Genomic DNA, 17,425 nt, shown 5'->3' on the forward strand with positions numbered 1-17,425 from the left:
TATTCCTTTCCCCCAAACAAGTAAAGAACTTGACATCTTGATTGTCATGTAATCATTTGGCAAATTTCAAGGCCATCCTCAGTCTCTTTTGGGTGAGCTTACTTTGCACAAGGCAAGAAAGCCATTTTTCATTACCAGCAAAAACAAAACGACAAGTGCCCTTTTAAGTTAAGCACAGAGATTGATAGCTTAGTCCTCCTTCCATAAAATGTTCAATTTCTGTGCAAGAACATTACGCATTGCAAATAATCCAGCTACAAAAAGCTTTATTAAGAACAGACAGCCAAATCCAACGTGCAGAGCCCCGTTGACTCCAATGCAACAACGCTTGTCTACATGAGCCGAGGATGGAGGCTGGACTGTTTACATGGGCTGAGTGTCTCCTGCTGCTTAGCGGGTGAGCGGAAAAGTTTATTTGCAGAGTTGGAGGCATTGATCCTATCCCATAATGGCTGTTTGATTCTTATGATACCAACAACAAAAAATGTATGCATGTGTAACCATTTAGTCTGATAGACACTGGTGGAGTAGAGTGAGCACGTCTCACTGTACCATCTTTGAAAAATCAGAGGAGAGCATAACTACAGTCCCACGTTACTTGTAGAATTGGTAAAAGGTGGAGGTGCCACACAATTCTCATGGATCCCCTATGGATGAGCTTTGTGCTGATAATCTACACAAGCATGACTTTTACTTGCATCCCATGGCTCTTCCTTTCAGAACCTATGCAAGGTGAGTTGAGTTCACATCTTGTCATTAGTCATTGTTAATGGCTAGTGCTCAGCAGCACTCTTCTCAAATGCCTTTGAAAAACATCTAGCGGGATGTCAAAACACCATCTTCACGTGACAGAACAAGAGAGTCAACAATGACTCTTTGAAATACCAGGTCATAGGAAAATGATTATGAGCTGATATTTGGTCAGCTCAACGTTTCTTTGCTCAGTGCCTGTGCAGATGTATTGCCGAAGGAAAGCCATGCAATTGCTTAACGCGTCCAAGACATATGCTAACAAATGGGGCAGCATGGGTGACATGCAGTGGTCATATCAAATATCAGAACTGCAGGAATAGGGCATTAACACTGAACAAACAATGTTTAAAAAACCAGAGTGTATAATTAGAGGCAGAGGAAAGAGCAGTTCTTTCCCATAGGCAAAAACCTCAACCAAGTGCTTTATCTCACCCCCAACATACGGGGCTGGGGCTGAAATGCTATAGGGTAGTGAGCTGAAGAGCAGATTCTCAGTACGGGGCCCAGCGGAATTAGGTGATGACTGATACTAGCTGAGGATGTGGTCTTGCAAACTGAAATCACTGAGGGTTCAGGGGTCCTGTCCCCTGCATGATTGGGTCTTTTAGCTCCAAAACTTGATTCTCATGTCCCTGATCCCACTGAAAAACCTCCACCTGTCCACACAATCGGACAGTTACTTCCAGTCTTCTCTGGAGCACATCACACTCGTGTCAAGGTGGACTTCAGTAAAATCAGACTGTGCCTAGGTCAGTCAGATCCCAGATTTCTAATGCCGTGAGCTGTTTTCTTTCCTATCTGGCGTGCTGCTTTAGCATTTAGTGTTTTTTTGTCGGCACTAGAAGATTTTTTAAACTCCTTGGCAGAAAGGGAGAGAGCCTTCTTCTAGATTAATAAAGGTGTCATTCACTGGAATACAAGACTAAAGCAAGTTGTCTGGGTTGGCACACCAGCCTTAATATTAACCAGCCACATAAATGGAAGCTTAATGTCTTGGATTACTTGGAGGGAACTGTCACAAATCCACTGGATGCTGGTCAGGGTGCTTGCACTGCCGATGGCACTGGGACACAGCAAGTGGATGAATGAAGCCAAGTTGCTGTGGCTTCTGGTGGCAGGAAGAGATCAGCTGTTTCTCTACCACGGAGCCTTGGCCATTGCTGTACTGGCACAGCTATGTTGGCATTGCCCCTTAGTGGTAAGATGGTGTGTGCCAGTATTTCTGCTAGTGTAACCACACCACTTTGCTGAGTAATGTAAGCAAGCCAACAAAAACTCTCTTCTGTAAGCAGCATTGATCCACACCATGTGTTTTTTCTGTACAGCTACACTGAGCAGGGGTTGGGATCCGTTTGCACCTCCAGCTGACATAGCTGTAGCAGCAGGACTGGGAATGTAAGTAGTGCTAATCCCTCCGCAGCAGCCACAGGGAGGCAGTGGCATTGCAGGGAAGCCAATTGTTTGTGCTCCCCCTGCCATTCATTCACTGCCAGTCAAAGTGAGGACCAAGCATGGCCAACCTACGGTCTTCCGACTTCGAGGGGAAATGGTGAATATTTGGCCCATTTGAACAGCAAGAACCATAGGAGGCAATGTATTTGTTCAGCATCCACAACTCAGCTGTGCATGATTCTGCACTTGGTTGGCATCTGTGGCATGCCCGGTGCTGTGTGCACTGGGGGTCCCTGTAAAGCTGTGAGAGTAATGAGAGGGTTGCATGGAAAAGAGCTGCTCTGGGAAGACTTTGCTATATTTGACATGGGCTGGGTGCAGGGGCAACAGCAAGGACATTTCCTTTGACTCAGCAGTTTCCATGCTTCAATGACCAGCTGCCAGGTGTTAATCATTGCCCTGCCAGCATTGTGTCTTCTGACCTCCCCTGTGCTCAGGCCAAGAGTTTTATTTTGATGCAGGGCAGAGGAACATGAGCTCTAACCGAGGAGGGAAAGGACACGTGCAATCTCTCCAATGCAGTGGGCACAGGCTGGTGCCATGTTGGATGGGAAAGCTTCAGTGACCCCCCAGGGGACAGCGGGAAGTGGTGTATTTAGCCCTTCTTTCCGGGTCAGTCTCGAGCAGTGCGAAGGTCCTATGCTTTTGGAGGCACTGCCTTTCCCAGGAGGCAGAAATGGGAAGTCTAGATCATTTGTGACTATTTAAAAGCCTGTGGCAGCCCCAAGAAAGATGATTTTGGGGTTAAAACGCTGATGTGGGACTCCTTCTACTACTTGTGTAGCGCAATGAACAGCCCCATGCACCCTCATAAGAAAGGCTGGATGAAGTGACTGCTACCTCACTATGTATCAAGGTTTACTAATCTCTCTGGCTAAAAGGTACTGTGCAAATATAATTTCCTTATCAACTAACAACAGTGGAACCTCTTGTTCCCATTGTTCCTCACCAAGGTCGGTGTGACCTTGTGGCTTTGTTCCACTGCTCCGACTGGGAACTGGCTATTGCACACACAGAAGCATTTCCGTGCTGGCCCAGCTCTAAGTGAACATTTCTGGGTTTAAATTCCCACTTAGGATACAGTTGTTCTCGTGAGCTGCCAGTAGCACGGCCCAGCTGTGCCAACAGCAGGGTGCTGCTGGGCGGCTCTCAAACACTTGGCATGGATGAATAGCTCTTGCAAACCTCATTGGACCATGTTTACTTTCAAAGGGCGGTTGTTTCACAAAGGACCCGTTCACCTCACTAAAGACCCCAGGCAGGAATTATTAGTGGCAATGAAAAACAAAAAGCCAACTCTTGCTCTAAGTGCATGAAGTTCTTTGGGGATGAGCCGAAAGCAGGACGTCCCTGACTCCAAGTGGGTCAGAGCGTGGAGACAACCCACGGCAGTCCATTTACAACTTGAGCCTCAGCTCCCTTAACACCCCTGTCCGTTGGCAGGAGCTCCATAGTCAGCACTAGCATTCAAGAAGTAGAGGCAGGAAGTCCAGGGCAGGGGATCCAAGAAACCCACCTAGACAGGTGTAAGGACCAATATGAAGGTGTAGACATCCCTAGTACCAGGCAGCTGCAGGTACTGGGGTGCAGCTGCATGTAGTCCTGGCTTTAGGAGTAGTGCTAGTTCCAGGCAAATGGATACTTTCCTCTGCTTGAGATTGGCTCTGAATTAGTCTTTAACTCTGGAGTTAATTAATAGGTTATATATATTATATATATATAAAAGGTCAATGTCAAATCATAAACCTGAAGAACATGAACTATGGAAATGAAACCTGTTGACCTACCCAAAACAGATTTTTTCTTTCAGGCTTCAACTTTTTGTCCCAATTTGTGAAAAGAAAACATTTTTAATTCCCCCAAGTTCTCCAGGAACGGGGATGTGGTTTTCTTTCCAGTGTGGAGACAGGTTTTTACTTTGTTGTTTAAATCGCTGGCTGGCTACTTTAATTAGATTTTGTTGTAAGGCGGGGGGGGGGGCTTTTACGCTGCTGGATAACCATAACTGGCAGGGCACCCAGAAGTGGAAACAGGTGTCTTTATTCATATGTAAATCTAGCAACACAAAGAAAAACCTTTGTTCCTAAAACATAATGATAGATCACCCCTCCAAATTAAGAACACATCTACATGGTTAGAGTCAATGGAGCAGTAGGCCAGAGCCCAGACAGCCTCACTGCATATTTTACTCCATCACCAGTGTTTCCAGCTACATCATAACCATTGAACACATCTCTTCTCACAACCCCCCTGTGAGGTAGGGATGTGCCGTTATCCCTATTTTATAGAAGGGATATCGGGGCACAGAAGAATAAAGGGAATTAACAAGGTCATTTAGGCAGAGCATTGAACACTGACCTCCCACTTTCAGGTTAGTCCTCTACCATGAAAGGAATCCTTCCCTTCCCAGTATCCAACATGTTACTCAAGAACAGCACCTTAGTTATCCTCTATGGGTGGGATTTTCAGTCATCCACACCTTCTAGACATACACATGTACATTCAGGAATCTCAATGAACTCTGGATCCCAGCACGGGGGGATCAGATCTCTCTCCACTTAAACTAGTTGTTTTATGGGAAGAGAATGGGGTAGGAATGCAGAACTGGTGATCTGAGCCCAAGTGGTATTTGGCTTGGGTTGGTAGTAACAGAAAAGTGTCTTCATCAGAGGTATGTTCAACAGCCGGTAAGAAGTGAGCACCCAGCATGCAGGTGCCGCCAGCGCCTACGTATCGCCAGTCACTAATTACCACCCTCCACGCCCTGGTCTTCCCAGCAAGGAGTGAACAGGCCACAAAACCCTATTTCTGTCTGTGGGGCAGCGTGAGGCCCCGTGCCTGTCATTATGTGAACTTTCTAGTCTGTGGGGCTGGCATTTTGAAGTGTCCTGTGAGCGCCAACTTCCTTAATCCATGCTGGGTTTTGAGGGGAGTGGGATGGGTATGTTGCTCTCTGCCAAAATCAACAGATTTTGTGCTCCAAGTGTATCCCTGGTGTAACCCTAAGTCAAGGGGGGAAGATGGCTGGGTTGGTTTCACACTAAATGCCTTTTAAAATTACGTCCTACGCCTGGGACCAAGAGGAATTTTGCTTGTTTTCCTTTGTGCTGAACTGAAACATAAGAAGCTGGCAAAAAAAAAGCAAAAAAATAAAAAAGCAAGGTACCTTAAATGTGTTGTCGGGAGGAAAAACCTTGCTGAACAATGCTAAGAATCCTGCCTGGTGTTTCTTTTCTGTCAGAGACTTTAGCTCTGACTGAGATATGGCTTCGGCTCGGCTTGTCGAGGCTGGGTTCCTTGTACTTTTTTTGCCAAAAGACAAAAGTAAAAACAGACGTAGATTAAACTAATGGGCCTAATTTGTAACACATGTGGTGTGCAACACCACTCCCAAGAGGAAAGCAGCTGTGAAGGATGGCTCGTTGCTCTGCATGAGCTGTGTCTAGCATCAGGTAACAGAAACAGCAGAATGTAGCCAGGGATGACACCAAAAGCCAACAAATGGTTGGTTTGCAATGTGATACCAGGGATCCTGGTTTTCTCTGATAAAAAAAAAAAAATCCCCACTTTTCAGATTAAAAAAGTAACTCCAAATCCACATATTTCTGTGATTAAAATGAAACACTACTATATATATATATATCTATTTATTGGACTTTTCATTCCATCCAGGAAGAGCACACACCAACTGCTAAAACTTCCTTAGCCTGATGAAGGGTTTTTGAACCCGAAAGCTTGCTTAATAACTTTTCTCCAACTATTTGGGTTGGTCTAATAAAAGATATCAAATTCACCCAAGGAACCTTGTCTATCTATTTATTAGTGGCATTTCATTTTAATCATGGAAAAATGTGCATTTTGGGTTACTTAATCCAAAAATTGGGGATTTTTTTTTTTTAATCAGAGAAAACCAGGATCCCTGCTGATAACTTATTTTCCTTTCCAATGACTGATTCGCTGTAGGCTCGCACCACTGTAATCGCCTTATCTGCCTATCGCATGTTGCCCATCAGTTGGCCTCAGAATTAGTTTCCTGGCTTGTCTGCTGGATTATTATAAAGCAGGGGCGGGCAATTATTTTGGGCAGAGGGCCACTTACTGAGTTTTGGCGAGCCATTGAGGGCCGCATGACAGGCAGCCAGGGGCAGATAAATATTAATTTTCTAAATTTTTTAGGAGCCCCGCGGGCCGGATAGAATGGCCTGGTGGGCCGCATCCGGCCCCTGGGCCACATTTTGCCCACCCCTGTTATAAAGTCTTTGTATACCTATATATTTGAATTGCAACCCTGATTTGAGAGAAAACAGCTGAAGTTAATTCTCTGGTTCTGCAGAAGAGCAAGGAGCAAACTGGTGATACCTTTCTCCTTAATAAGGGAGATGTGCCTTTCAGGGAGATGGGGAATGATTGCTCTAACCCACGGGAGGATCTGTGTGTGGGGCAGCTGGTGTAAAAGGAGTGGCTGCAGGGCATCTGAGTAGATGGAAGTCAATATAGGGTACTAGGTATATGCGGGTTCAGCCTTGCAACAAGTATGAGGAGCCCTATGAGGCCATTCTGAAAGTCCTGCACAGGGTACAGTAGGATGGACTGGAAAGGGAGGTTGGCAGACAGACCTCGATGCAATAGATCCTACTTGTGGTAGCTGAGTGCCAGTGGTGTGCAATACGGGAACCAGTAGTTCCTGCAGCAGCAGTTCCAGTGTAACAGCCCAGGGCAAGATCTGGGGGGAAGGATGCATGTGCACTCATGTGTGGAAACTCAGCAAAGCAACATCCTGCGATTTGACTGAGAGGCGATTAATGGCATTTTGATTGCAATGGCACAAGGATTAGTCTGATGGCTAGAGCATAATGTTAACATGGGGGCAGGAAGCTCCAACAGACAGGAAATACCTCACCCTTACACACTGCTTTCACCCCCAGCTGAACAGAGGGAGATATCTGAGGCACAGAGAGGTGGTTTGACTTCCGTATGGCCATAGGGACAGCAGGTCAGTGGTAAACCAGAAGACCAAATCAATCCCCATCCAATGTCCTACTGATAGCACTGACACATCCTTGAGAGAAGCTATTTCCTTTTTCACATCCTCATGAGAAACTATTTAGCAAACTTCATCAGAGTCTGACAGGCTGCACTGTGAGCATCTCTGCTACGGCCTCAAACTTGCAACCTCTGGGCTGTCAACCAAGCACCTTAGTGCCCACCCCATCCCATGCTAAAAGAGTGCAGTACAGATTGCAATTGCCATGAAAGTAGCCTTTAGTCAGAAGTGGCCAAATCTTAAACTTCTGATCTAGTCGAAGGGAGTTGTGCCATCACGCAGTTAGCCAAACTGAAGACAGAAGAGACATGGGGAAAATTGTTCCCCATGCTGCAGGGGTTAATTGTCCCTTTCCTCCCATGGAAACATCTTCAGTGTATCCCAGCAAGGTTCATCCACTGACAAATTACCTGCCCTGAACCCTTTTTTTCAGGAGAGCTGGAATCAAATGACAAAACCAAGGTCTGAATCTGAACTCCACTCACTCCAAGTTAAGGGCAGGTTAGGTCTGGGAGTGTATCTCAGATCCCTCAGAGAGCACATTTTTGTGGTAAGGGGAGCCAGATAGTTTCTTTTACCCGATTATGACCTTTGCCAGCTGCTGCTGTCTTCTTGCCCCAGGGCTGATTTCATGGGACAGCATGTATTTCCTGGGCATGTGTATAGCAAGCAAAACATTCACAATTCAGCAAAGTCTTTCCTCACTCTACACCAGTCTTGACTATGTCATCCATTACTTGGTCCAAGCAATCTCCAGATGTATATTAAGAAAGGAAGGCTTGAGTGCCACATTTTGCATATCTTGGAGATGGATATCAATAACCTTTACAGGAAATATCATAGAAGTGGAGTAGGGCACTCTGGTCCGTAACAGATTAATCCAGACTGAGCTTCCTACATAATCAACCAGACTCCCCTAGCCAAGAAGCTGACATGCTCCCACAAGTATTTTTTTTAGAGCCACCCAATTATACAACATGATCATTGCCAAATTTGTCCAGCCAATTCTAATCTGGTGACTGTGCCTAGGAGATTCATGGCAAGCCTGCTTTCATTTTTTTGTGATTTGGTGGAATGGGGAATATAAGGCGAATTGGTGGAATATTTTGTAGTAGCCTTGTATGGGCTGGAGATAAATGCTGAGATCTCCATCAATCATATACTATTAAGACATAATCCTTAAAGAACTGGTGGCAAAAGAAAGCAGAGTGGTCTCCTTTTCTGAGATCCATGTCAGCAGCTCTGATGAAAGATCAAAAATGAACTGAGTAAATCAGGCAGCTGTTAAAGATTATAGTCCTTAATTAGTTAAATCCTTTGGAAATTGCAGCCTTGGGGTGAGTACTTTCCAAAGGAACCCTGAGAAGACACTCCTCTTCCATTTAGTGTAATTAACATCAAGCCCAGTCAGGCGAGCATGCAAGGCTGGGGGACTCAGGGATGGGAAGTCATTTTGCTCGATTCTTTATTTTTGAACCATTTTTATTCTTGTAAATAAACGTGGAGCTGATGAAAGGTGCTGGGTTGGCAGCCCGGGAAATGTGAGCCCCCAAGGCAAAACAATTGTACCTTACAACAGCACATACAGTCACTGATTATGGGTAATTATAGACAATTGTGAAAGCTGCAGCCCTAGCAACAGCTGCTCTTTGCTGTGCCTTGAAACGTGGCTCTTGGTAGGGTTTTGCAGAGTTTAGAAGGGAGCATTTTCCACACTCGTGGGGACCACAACAAAAAGTCCCAGGTTGCACCATTTCAAAGGAGGGATCCTTTAGCTAGAACATCAGATCAAGATGCATGTGGCCTTGGTCCTCCTAGCCTTGCCACAGATATAATGTATGACCTTGGGCAAAACGCTTGATCCCTCTGTGCCCCAGTTTCTTCTGCTGAAAAAGGGAGATTGCACTTCTCTACCATGAGGGTATGCTGCAAGGATGAAATCAATTCGTGCTTGTACCCTACTCAAAAACCAGGTGCGAGAATTGTCAGGAAGAATGTGGGCAGGGATCCCCACTAACTACTTCAATGTGCAACTTCCTGCCCCAGGGTAGGTAGCTAGGGGTCTCCTGAGCTCTGGTTCAGCTCTCCAACCTTTGCTTTGTATGTACACATGTAATTCTTTGCACATGCAATGAGCCACCGTGTGTGGCCATAACCATGGAGAATAGCTAAGGGCAGTGATGAATACAAAGACTGCTACACCCAGGCTTTTGATACTTGGAGCCAGAATCCAAATGGCATCATCAAATGAGATGGCCAAAGCCTGCCTGCTACCACCACGGAGAGCAAACCTGTCTCTCTGCCTACTGCCACGACTCATCTGGGTGGATTTTTTATTTTCAGCAACCGGAGCGCAGTATTGAAGCTCAAGGGACCTGTTCTTCCTGCATCACCCTTTCCCTTCCTGACCAGTCCTGCTTCCTCAACCTTTCCTCTCAGGATGCACCACCATCTTCAGCACTAGAACAGCGGGCTTTCTAAAATAGATGGTTCTCCTTTACCCTACTGCCCATTTTCCTTGCTTTAGTTAATGCAAAGGGGCCTTAAAAGTGGGTATATATGTGATTTTATGAGGTCAAGAACATTAGTTTGACAAGGGGGAAAGGAGGTAAAAGAGTATTTGGAAATCAGCCTTAAGCCACACTGTGTGTTACTCTTACTGGTAACACTGAGCTCATTTGGAAGCTGGGCTCTTGACCTCAGTCCGTTGTTCTGGGCTCCCATCGGAAGTCTCTGATCTGTGCTATGCAGGAGCTCGCATCAGATGTTCCTAATGATCCTCTCTGATCTTAAAGTCTTTTAATCTATTACTCCACCCACACCAGCTGTAATGCATTGTAAACATTCAGCCGCTGATAAATACTACATCCCTCTTTCACTTGGGAGCCAGATTTTTTAAAGGTATTTAGGTGCCTAATTCCCATGGATTGAAATGAGTTAGATGCCTAAATACCTTTAAAAAAATCTGGTTCTTAAGCAAGTTGTTAACTTTAAGCGTATACCTAAGTCCAGTCTTCAGGAAAGCATTTAAGCAATTGGAGTTGAACTCATGCTTATAGTTAAAGACAGGCTGGAGTACTTTACTGAATCAACTCCTGTGTGCATCTGTACCATAACAAAATATCATCTATATCAAAGTATATAGACTATTCAGTGACTTACTATATCTGTAAGTCACAGAACAGTCTCCTTTTGTTCTTCATATACCGCTTCTATCCTTCACTTAACTATATCTGGTGCCTAATAGTTCTGAAGTCTAAAACTTAGGATCTGAATAGGAGAAACATCTGTTAACAAAATTATATCAGCTTCAGGGCCGACATCACTGTGACAGAGGTTATTAAGACCCTCTATGTTCTCAGTGACATATGCTGTACAGAAATGATCCCATATGGTTTACAAGGGGTCTGAATACATCCAGAAAGGGGAAGGAGGGAAAGGATGAAAAGAGAACAGAAGGGAAGGGGACTCTGAAAATGCAATGGAAAGGAAGAGAGAAAGAAACAGCGTATCTGTGATTCGTGGTACCCTAGCATCAGACCACCTTTGTTTTTAATGTCCTTATCTTCAAAACACTCTTGTGCATGGAGCATAGTGCTCTTTTCCCCATGTTATAAAGGACAGTTCCTCCTAAATATGCAGGAATTAAGTCCAGATCTTCCACAGTATTTAGACACTGATGATTTTAATAGAGGTTAAGTGGCAGCTAAATACCTTTAAAGAGCCGGGCCCAAGTGATATGTCCCAGGTCAGAAGGGGAGCCCCATGACAGTGATATGATCTGTCCAAGGCCAGAAGGGAAGTCCTTGATAGAGAGGGCACTGAGTCTGGGGCTCCCACCTCCCACATCAGCAAGCTGACTACTGGCCTCCTGTTCCTCCAGGCAAGAAGAATGATAGAGCAATGGCAGAACATGATATTAAACATTGCACAAGAGTAAGAGTGAGGGCAAGCAGGCACTGAACCACCGAGGAACCCAAGACCAAGTCCAGCACAGAATGAGTTCAATCCCGAGGTTATGGCAACTTTGTGTTTCTAGCCAAGAAGTTAGCTCTGGAAGCTAGGCTCATCTTCTGGGTATGCTCTTCCTCTGCCTCCTGATGCTAGGACTTGGATACAGTTCAGTCCCTTCTCAGATACCTACATAGCTCTACACTCATGAGCCAGGAAGTGGAATCTCTGCAGCGAAGGGAACATTAGAGCCCATCGCATTATGCAGAAACTCAGAGTAGATGATCAAAAAGGTCACTTCAAGCCTTAAAATCTATGAGTGAGTACACTGGAAAATGCATTCGCCCCAAAATGGTCCATTCACGGGTCCATCCTCTCACAAGCCTTTCAAAAAGAGGCAGTGAAAGCTGCTTCTAAGGCAAGCTTCTGCAGCTGACAAGGGGTTAATCAAAGCCAGGAACAATGAAAGCTGGGGTAATGTTATTGGCTTACCCAGTTGGATCTCTGTCCCTCTGCCTAAATCCATCTCCTGATTCAAGCATTTGGGCTTTTTTTGTTCTTCTGTTTTCCCCTCACTTTTTCCTCCTCACCCTTGTAATTAAAGGGCTAGTGCCCAGCTTCTCAAAGGAAGTTAGGGATGCTTAACTCTGATGTTGATGCCTAACTCCCATCTATGGCGACACGTACTAAATAGGAGTTAGGCTCCCAAATACCTTTAAGGAGCTAGGGCTTTCTTTCCATCATCAGGATGGGAATGCTGCCAGTGGAAAGGTTTGCTTTCTACCGCCTGAAGAAGGGCGAGTGAGCAGAGGGAGTTGTGAATTGTTTGCCACTCAAGTCCAACAGCTTCTGTCTACCCAGGACAGGAATCACTTAGGGCCATGAGAGCACCTTAATCCAGAGCAGATGAAAACCACTCGAACTGAGCTTGCTTCAGAAACAAATCATTCAGGGAGAACAACAGGAAGCAATTAATCAACTACCAGAAGGCCCCTTAGGCAATGCTTTCTGGAGCTGGCTCTCTCTCCGGCTATGGTTATTTCTGTGTTAGGTCCAGACATTTCTCACTGAGGAGACAGCAGTATTGCCAACATTAAGTGCTTACAAAACAAGAGTCAGATGCCAAAAGAACATGAGACCAAATTTTCCAAGGGGATGCCTTGAATTTTTTGTGCCAACCCTGAGAGAGTCTTGGGTTGGGCACCAAGAGCCAGCAAATGGAGGCCTTAGCCTCATTCCTAAATGAGAGAAACTGCTCCAACTTGACTGGCAGGGTAGGATTAAGGCCAGCAGCAGGCACCAGGAATAAACAGAGACCCAAGGGAAACATCACAGATAAGCTTCGAACCCACTGGAACCCCCAGAGCCGGCTCTGAGACAGCCTTGCCTTCATGCGAGACCGGCTAGAGGGAGGAAGAGATGACAGAGAAGTGCAGAGGGAACAATGAGCAGGACCTAACCTCTTTGGGCCTCAGTTTCCCCATCTGCATTGTCAGGATTCCCCTCCCTTGCAAGTATGTCTGAGAGGCTTAACCCACTTTGGTGCAAAAAGCAACATCACATATGGCTGAGGTCTCCGTTCCGCAGGGCTCAGCTTGATGATTATTTTTTATTTCCTTGTAGGTGTGTACCTGTGCCATCTCTACTGAGAGATCACTACCCCATCTTACACATACAGAAACTGAGTCACAGCGAGAGGAGGCAACATGTCCCAGGCCAGTTAGGAAGTGGGTGGTCACACTAGGCACAGAACTTAAGTCTGGATGGTGGCAGTTCCTGTTCCTGGTCTGGAGACACTGGGCCCTGCAAATTCTGGTATGATTTATCTTGGTGCAGTATTAAGGGATGTAACACACTGACTTGGGAGTGTTTACTCCTGCTTTGACTTGGGTAACTGAAAGCAAAGTAGCAATACTGGGCAGACAGGGGTCCTGCAGGACAGCATGCCTAAGTAATGACAACTCAGCATGAGCCAGAGTGGCAGAATTAGGTCCTGAATAGTATAACATCATGGCCTGCCCCAGGCTCAGCTGCTGGTTCTAGGGTGCCTTCCCAGGTTGACTCAGCAGTGATTGTGAGGTTCACCATCCCTGGGTGTTACTGGGCAGAAAAGTCTACAGTTTGCTCAGCTTCTGATGTGGTGCTACCTTTTGGGGAACGCATCCTACAAGCAGTCTCAGTCCACCCGCTGCCTCTTCTCTGTGCAGACTGAGCCAGCAGTTTGATGGGTGCTCTGCTCTGATCATGGCTGCAGGACGCAGCTGGGGTGACTGTGGCCTTTAGTGCTCTCTTGTTTTGCTGAACTTCCCTTAAGAACCTGATGTAAGTGTTTCCTCCTGGAAGAGTGTACGTTCCTGTCCGTGCCCCATCTGTGCTCTCACTCAGCCCAGTCACACATTTTAGGGTTCCCTAGCAAAGTCCCCTTTCCTGGTTAGTACGATCCGAGCTAAACCATCAGCTCAGGATGGGGACAGGTTTGTGGCAGTTCAGAGAAGAGGATGCAGGAAAGGACAACAGGTATTATCTCTCTAGCCCAATAACTTTTGCCTTTGCAGATGTGTCTCATGTCTTGCAGCAATGATCCTGTACAGGCTGACCCCAGCAGGCTCTTCCATGTCCTGCCAAATGATGACAGAATGGAATCTGGAAGGAGGACAGCACTGACCGGAAGATCAGACTCTACACAATGGCCATGTTTCCCATTCAAAAATAGCTGACCTATAAACCCACTTTCCCTTGTCCTTCTTGGCTCTGTGTTTAGATATGGCACTGAATAGAGAAAGGAGCCCACTGTGCATGCTGGATATTGCTCTGGGAGGGAGGGAGAGGTAGGGAGGACTAGGAATCACGTTCTGCTACTGGCAGCTTGCAACCTTTAGCTGGGTAACAAAAGGTAAGCACCTGAACCTAGTGATTTTGGGTGGTCACACGTAAGCTCCTGAACGAGGTCTGGTTTCCAGGGGCTTGGGACTCAGCAGTTCCTAAACCTGAAGTATCTCAAGGATGGCTCTTAAAAGCCAATGCACCCAGCATCATTAATCACTTTGGAGAATCTTGGCTGCCGTGCACCTGACTAGATCAGGCGAGACCTTAAGTGTGTTTCTCTCCCTCCATCGCATCTCAGCCAGGAAAGAGAAGGTTTGTTCTTTGTGTGAGGTTTTTTTTTTTTCAAAGTTTTTAAAAGCCTCTTGAAATACACTTTTAAAATATACTTAATTTACAGGAGAGGAAGCTTGTGAGTGGGAGTGGAGTTAGCAAAGCAAACAAAATAGTTTAAGAGGTTTGAGGTAAAGGGTCAGATACTACGCTTGGATGCTGAGGTGACTGCTGGTAATATAATGTTCTAAGATCAAGCACGATCGATAGATAGATATACAGGCAGGCAGACTAAGGAGGTTCTGAACTGCTGTATCCAGTTATACAGACTAATCATGTTGAAACAGCAGCTGAGCTAGAGTTAGGGAACACATTTGAAGATAATAAGGGAGTAGGATTTAATTAAGGCCAATGGTACAATGGTGATCAGTAATTACAGCCGGGAGAGACAATAAGCATAGGATCAGCTCTGAAACCCCTTGTTACACGTAAGTCTGTCTCCAGTAAAGTATTGGCTGGGCACAGTGTACAGACCCCTCTCTAACAACAGCTGTTCTCAACCATTTTGTCCACTGGCAGCAGAGCTGCAACCGATGGGAAAATGCTCCCATTGCCCCCATAAGAAGTGGGTGAATGTGCGGTGGAGGTGACTTTACAGAGGAGGGAGAAGAACTGTAAGATTTTCACTTGTAAAGTTGGTGTGAAATCCTTCTCATGATCACAGGGCAGTTTGCTCATCTCCCGTAGGACAGCAGGTGAGCTCTGCTAATAGCTCTTAGCTCCACTCATGTCACAGACACATATACTGCCTTTTCTCTTCAGACACCAGTGAAGTTCAGCTGGTATCACTGCCTTCATTGCACAGATGGGGATGAGGCAAAGGAGCCAGGTGATCAGTAGCAGCGCTGGTGCAGAGCACTGTGTGTAACAGAGAGTCCATTTCTGCAGCCAGTTTGATCCAAATTCATAAGTTGTTTCAGGCCTGTGAAAGCTTGCACTGCTTTGGTGTCCTGCCTCTCACCCTGGGGTCTGGTCTGCTAGACCACCATGCCCTTATCTCTGCCTCTCCCGGCAGAGATTTTTCCAGCAGTCTTAACTTGACATTGTTTCCCAAGGCAGAAAGCCAGTCACACAAGGAACCTGTTTCTGCTTCCCTCTTATTCATTTCCCAGCTTCTGTTTTCTGAATGCTCTACCCACATTTCTACTTCACCGGGGTAGGAAGGGTCTGAGAGCTCAAAGTGGGATCAGTCAGGAAAGGGTTAAATATTTCACCAGCCCTTTTTCTTAATTTGACAGTGTCTGCAAAGAAACAAGCAGAGGCAAATCCCACCCTTCCCCTGAGACTCTTTTTCTTGGCTCTGTCCAGGGCATGCACAAATAAGAATTATTTGGACTTGTTATTTCGAGTTTTGCTTGCTAAACGAGCAAGCAAACTAGGAAAGCAATAAACTCAAATAGATAAATAACTGATAAATCAGGAGAGGAAAGGAGATAACAGTAGAGATAACAGCCCTTTGCAGTGCCAACCCTAAGGACTGAAAATGCCGATAAAGCAAACAGTGCGATGGGAGAGACAAACAAAAGGGTTTTGGTGCTTCCTTGATGTATGCCAGAAACGTGCTGCGATGGATCCACAAGGCAGGAGGGATGCACACTGCACACTCATGCATGTTGTCTATGGAACGTGGCTTGGCTCCCATCCGTCCATGGAAACGTACCTAATTCTTCCCAGGCGTGAGTCAAGAATAATGCACTGGGTGCAAGTAAAATCAGGAGCAGCCGAAAGGCTAGAGGGTTTGGTTTGTCCACGCTTGATGTCCTGCTTTGTTACAACTTCTGACTGTGCCGTGTCTGTTGTCTCTGTTTCCTTGAGCTGCCCACCCACAGTCTGTCTCTTGGACTGTCTCTCAATTGAGAATTAAATTTCAAGTTCTTCAGGGCAGAACTGAGTTTCTGCTCAGTTTGTACAGCATCAAGTATAGGCGACTGGTAGGGGAAGACATGGGGGGGCACGTACCCCGCCTGACAGGGGCGTCCCCCGCCACTGCCACCGCTGGCAGCTTCTGCGGGTGCTCGCCAGCCCCATCCCTGCTGCCAACACTGCCGGTGCTCACCAGCCCGTCCCCACTGCTGACACCGCTGCCGGCTTCTGCGGGTGCTCCCCCAGACTCAGGAGGCACCAGTCACCCATGACATCAAACACAGCAGGGACCCACTCTTAGGTTGGGACTCCTACTTGCTATCACAATAGAGGATTTTTCCCTACAACACCGTGTGCGGGTGTGGAACCTGTGGCACAGAGAGGGAGTGACTAGTGTGACATCACATAGGGGCCACAGTTAGCCACCTCAGCTAGCAGTGGAAACATTCACGGGTTCATCCTGCCTCTGTGCAGCCCTTACGCATGAGAGCTACCATGGAAGTCAATGAGCCTGATCATTTAAATGAAAACTCCAGCATCAGGCCCTTTCTCCTCAACAGAAGCAGGGCGTCTTTCGCTCAGAGGCAGCATGATATGGAGCTCTAAACACACACAGAAACCCTCCACTGATCTGGGGCACGGTGGCATCAATGCCCAAAACTTTACCTGTTGCAAGCACCACGTAGGAGCATCTTTTCTCCTCATGACTGGCATGATGGAGATAACCCAGCCAAGGAGCTATTCCCCCCTTCCCACAACTGAAGGAAACCAGCATTGTTTTCTTGAATACACAGCATGAGCGTGTAGCACGTTACAAGCCCTTATTATAAATGTGGCTTCCACAGTTCAGAGTTACATTCGGTTGCTCTGTACTTCTTTCCCATGCACCTTCCACCCTTGTCTGGAGGGCGCTTCTTTCTGGTGCTCATCACGAGTTACCCGTCCATGCAGCCTCCTTTCCTGTCCTACGCTCTGTACTGTGTTCTTCCAGGCCGCCTCTGAAGCATAAGCCAATATATAGCTCTAGTTATTGCTTCAGGGCAGACTTTTCCCCTCTCAAACATCAGAACACAGCCCAGTCAGGTTCTAGTAAGAGTGCCTTTCATGCTACGGCATGACTATCCTCTGCTGACTAGCGGAGAGACAACAGAGGCTTGATCCAAGGCTCATTCAAGTCCATGCAAGTATTTCAGTTGTCCTCTGTGG

This window comes from Alligator mississippiensis, chromosome 16 (assembly GCF_030867095.1).
Source record: "Alligator mississippiensis isolate rAllMis1 chromosome 16, rAllMis1, whole genome shotgun sequence".
Taxonomy (NCBI): Eukaryota; Metazoa; Chordata; order Crocodylia; family Alligatoridae; genus Alligator; species Alligator mississippiensis.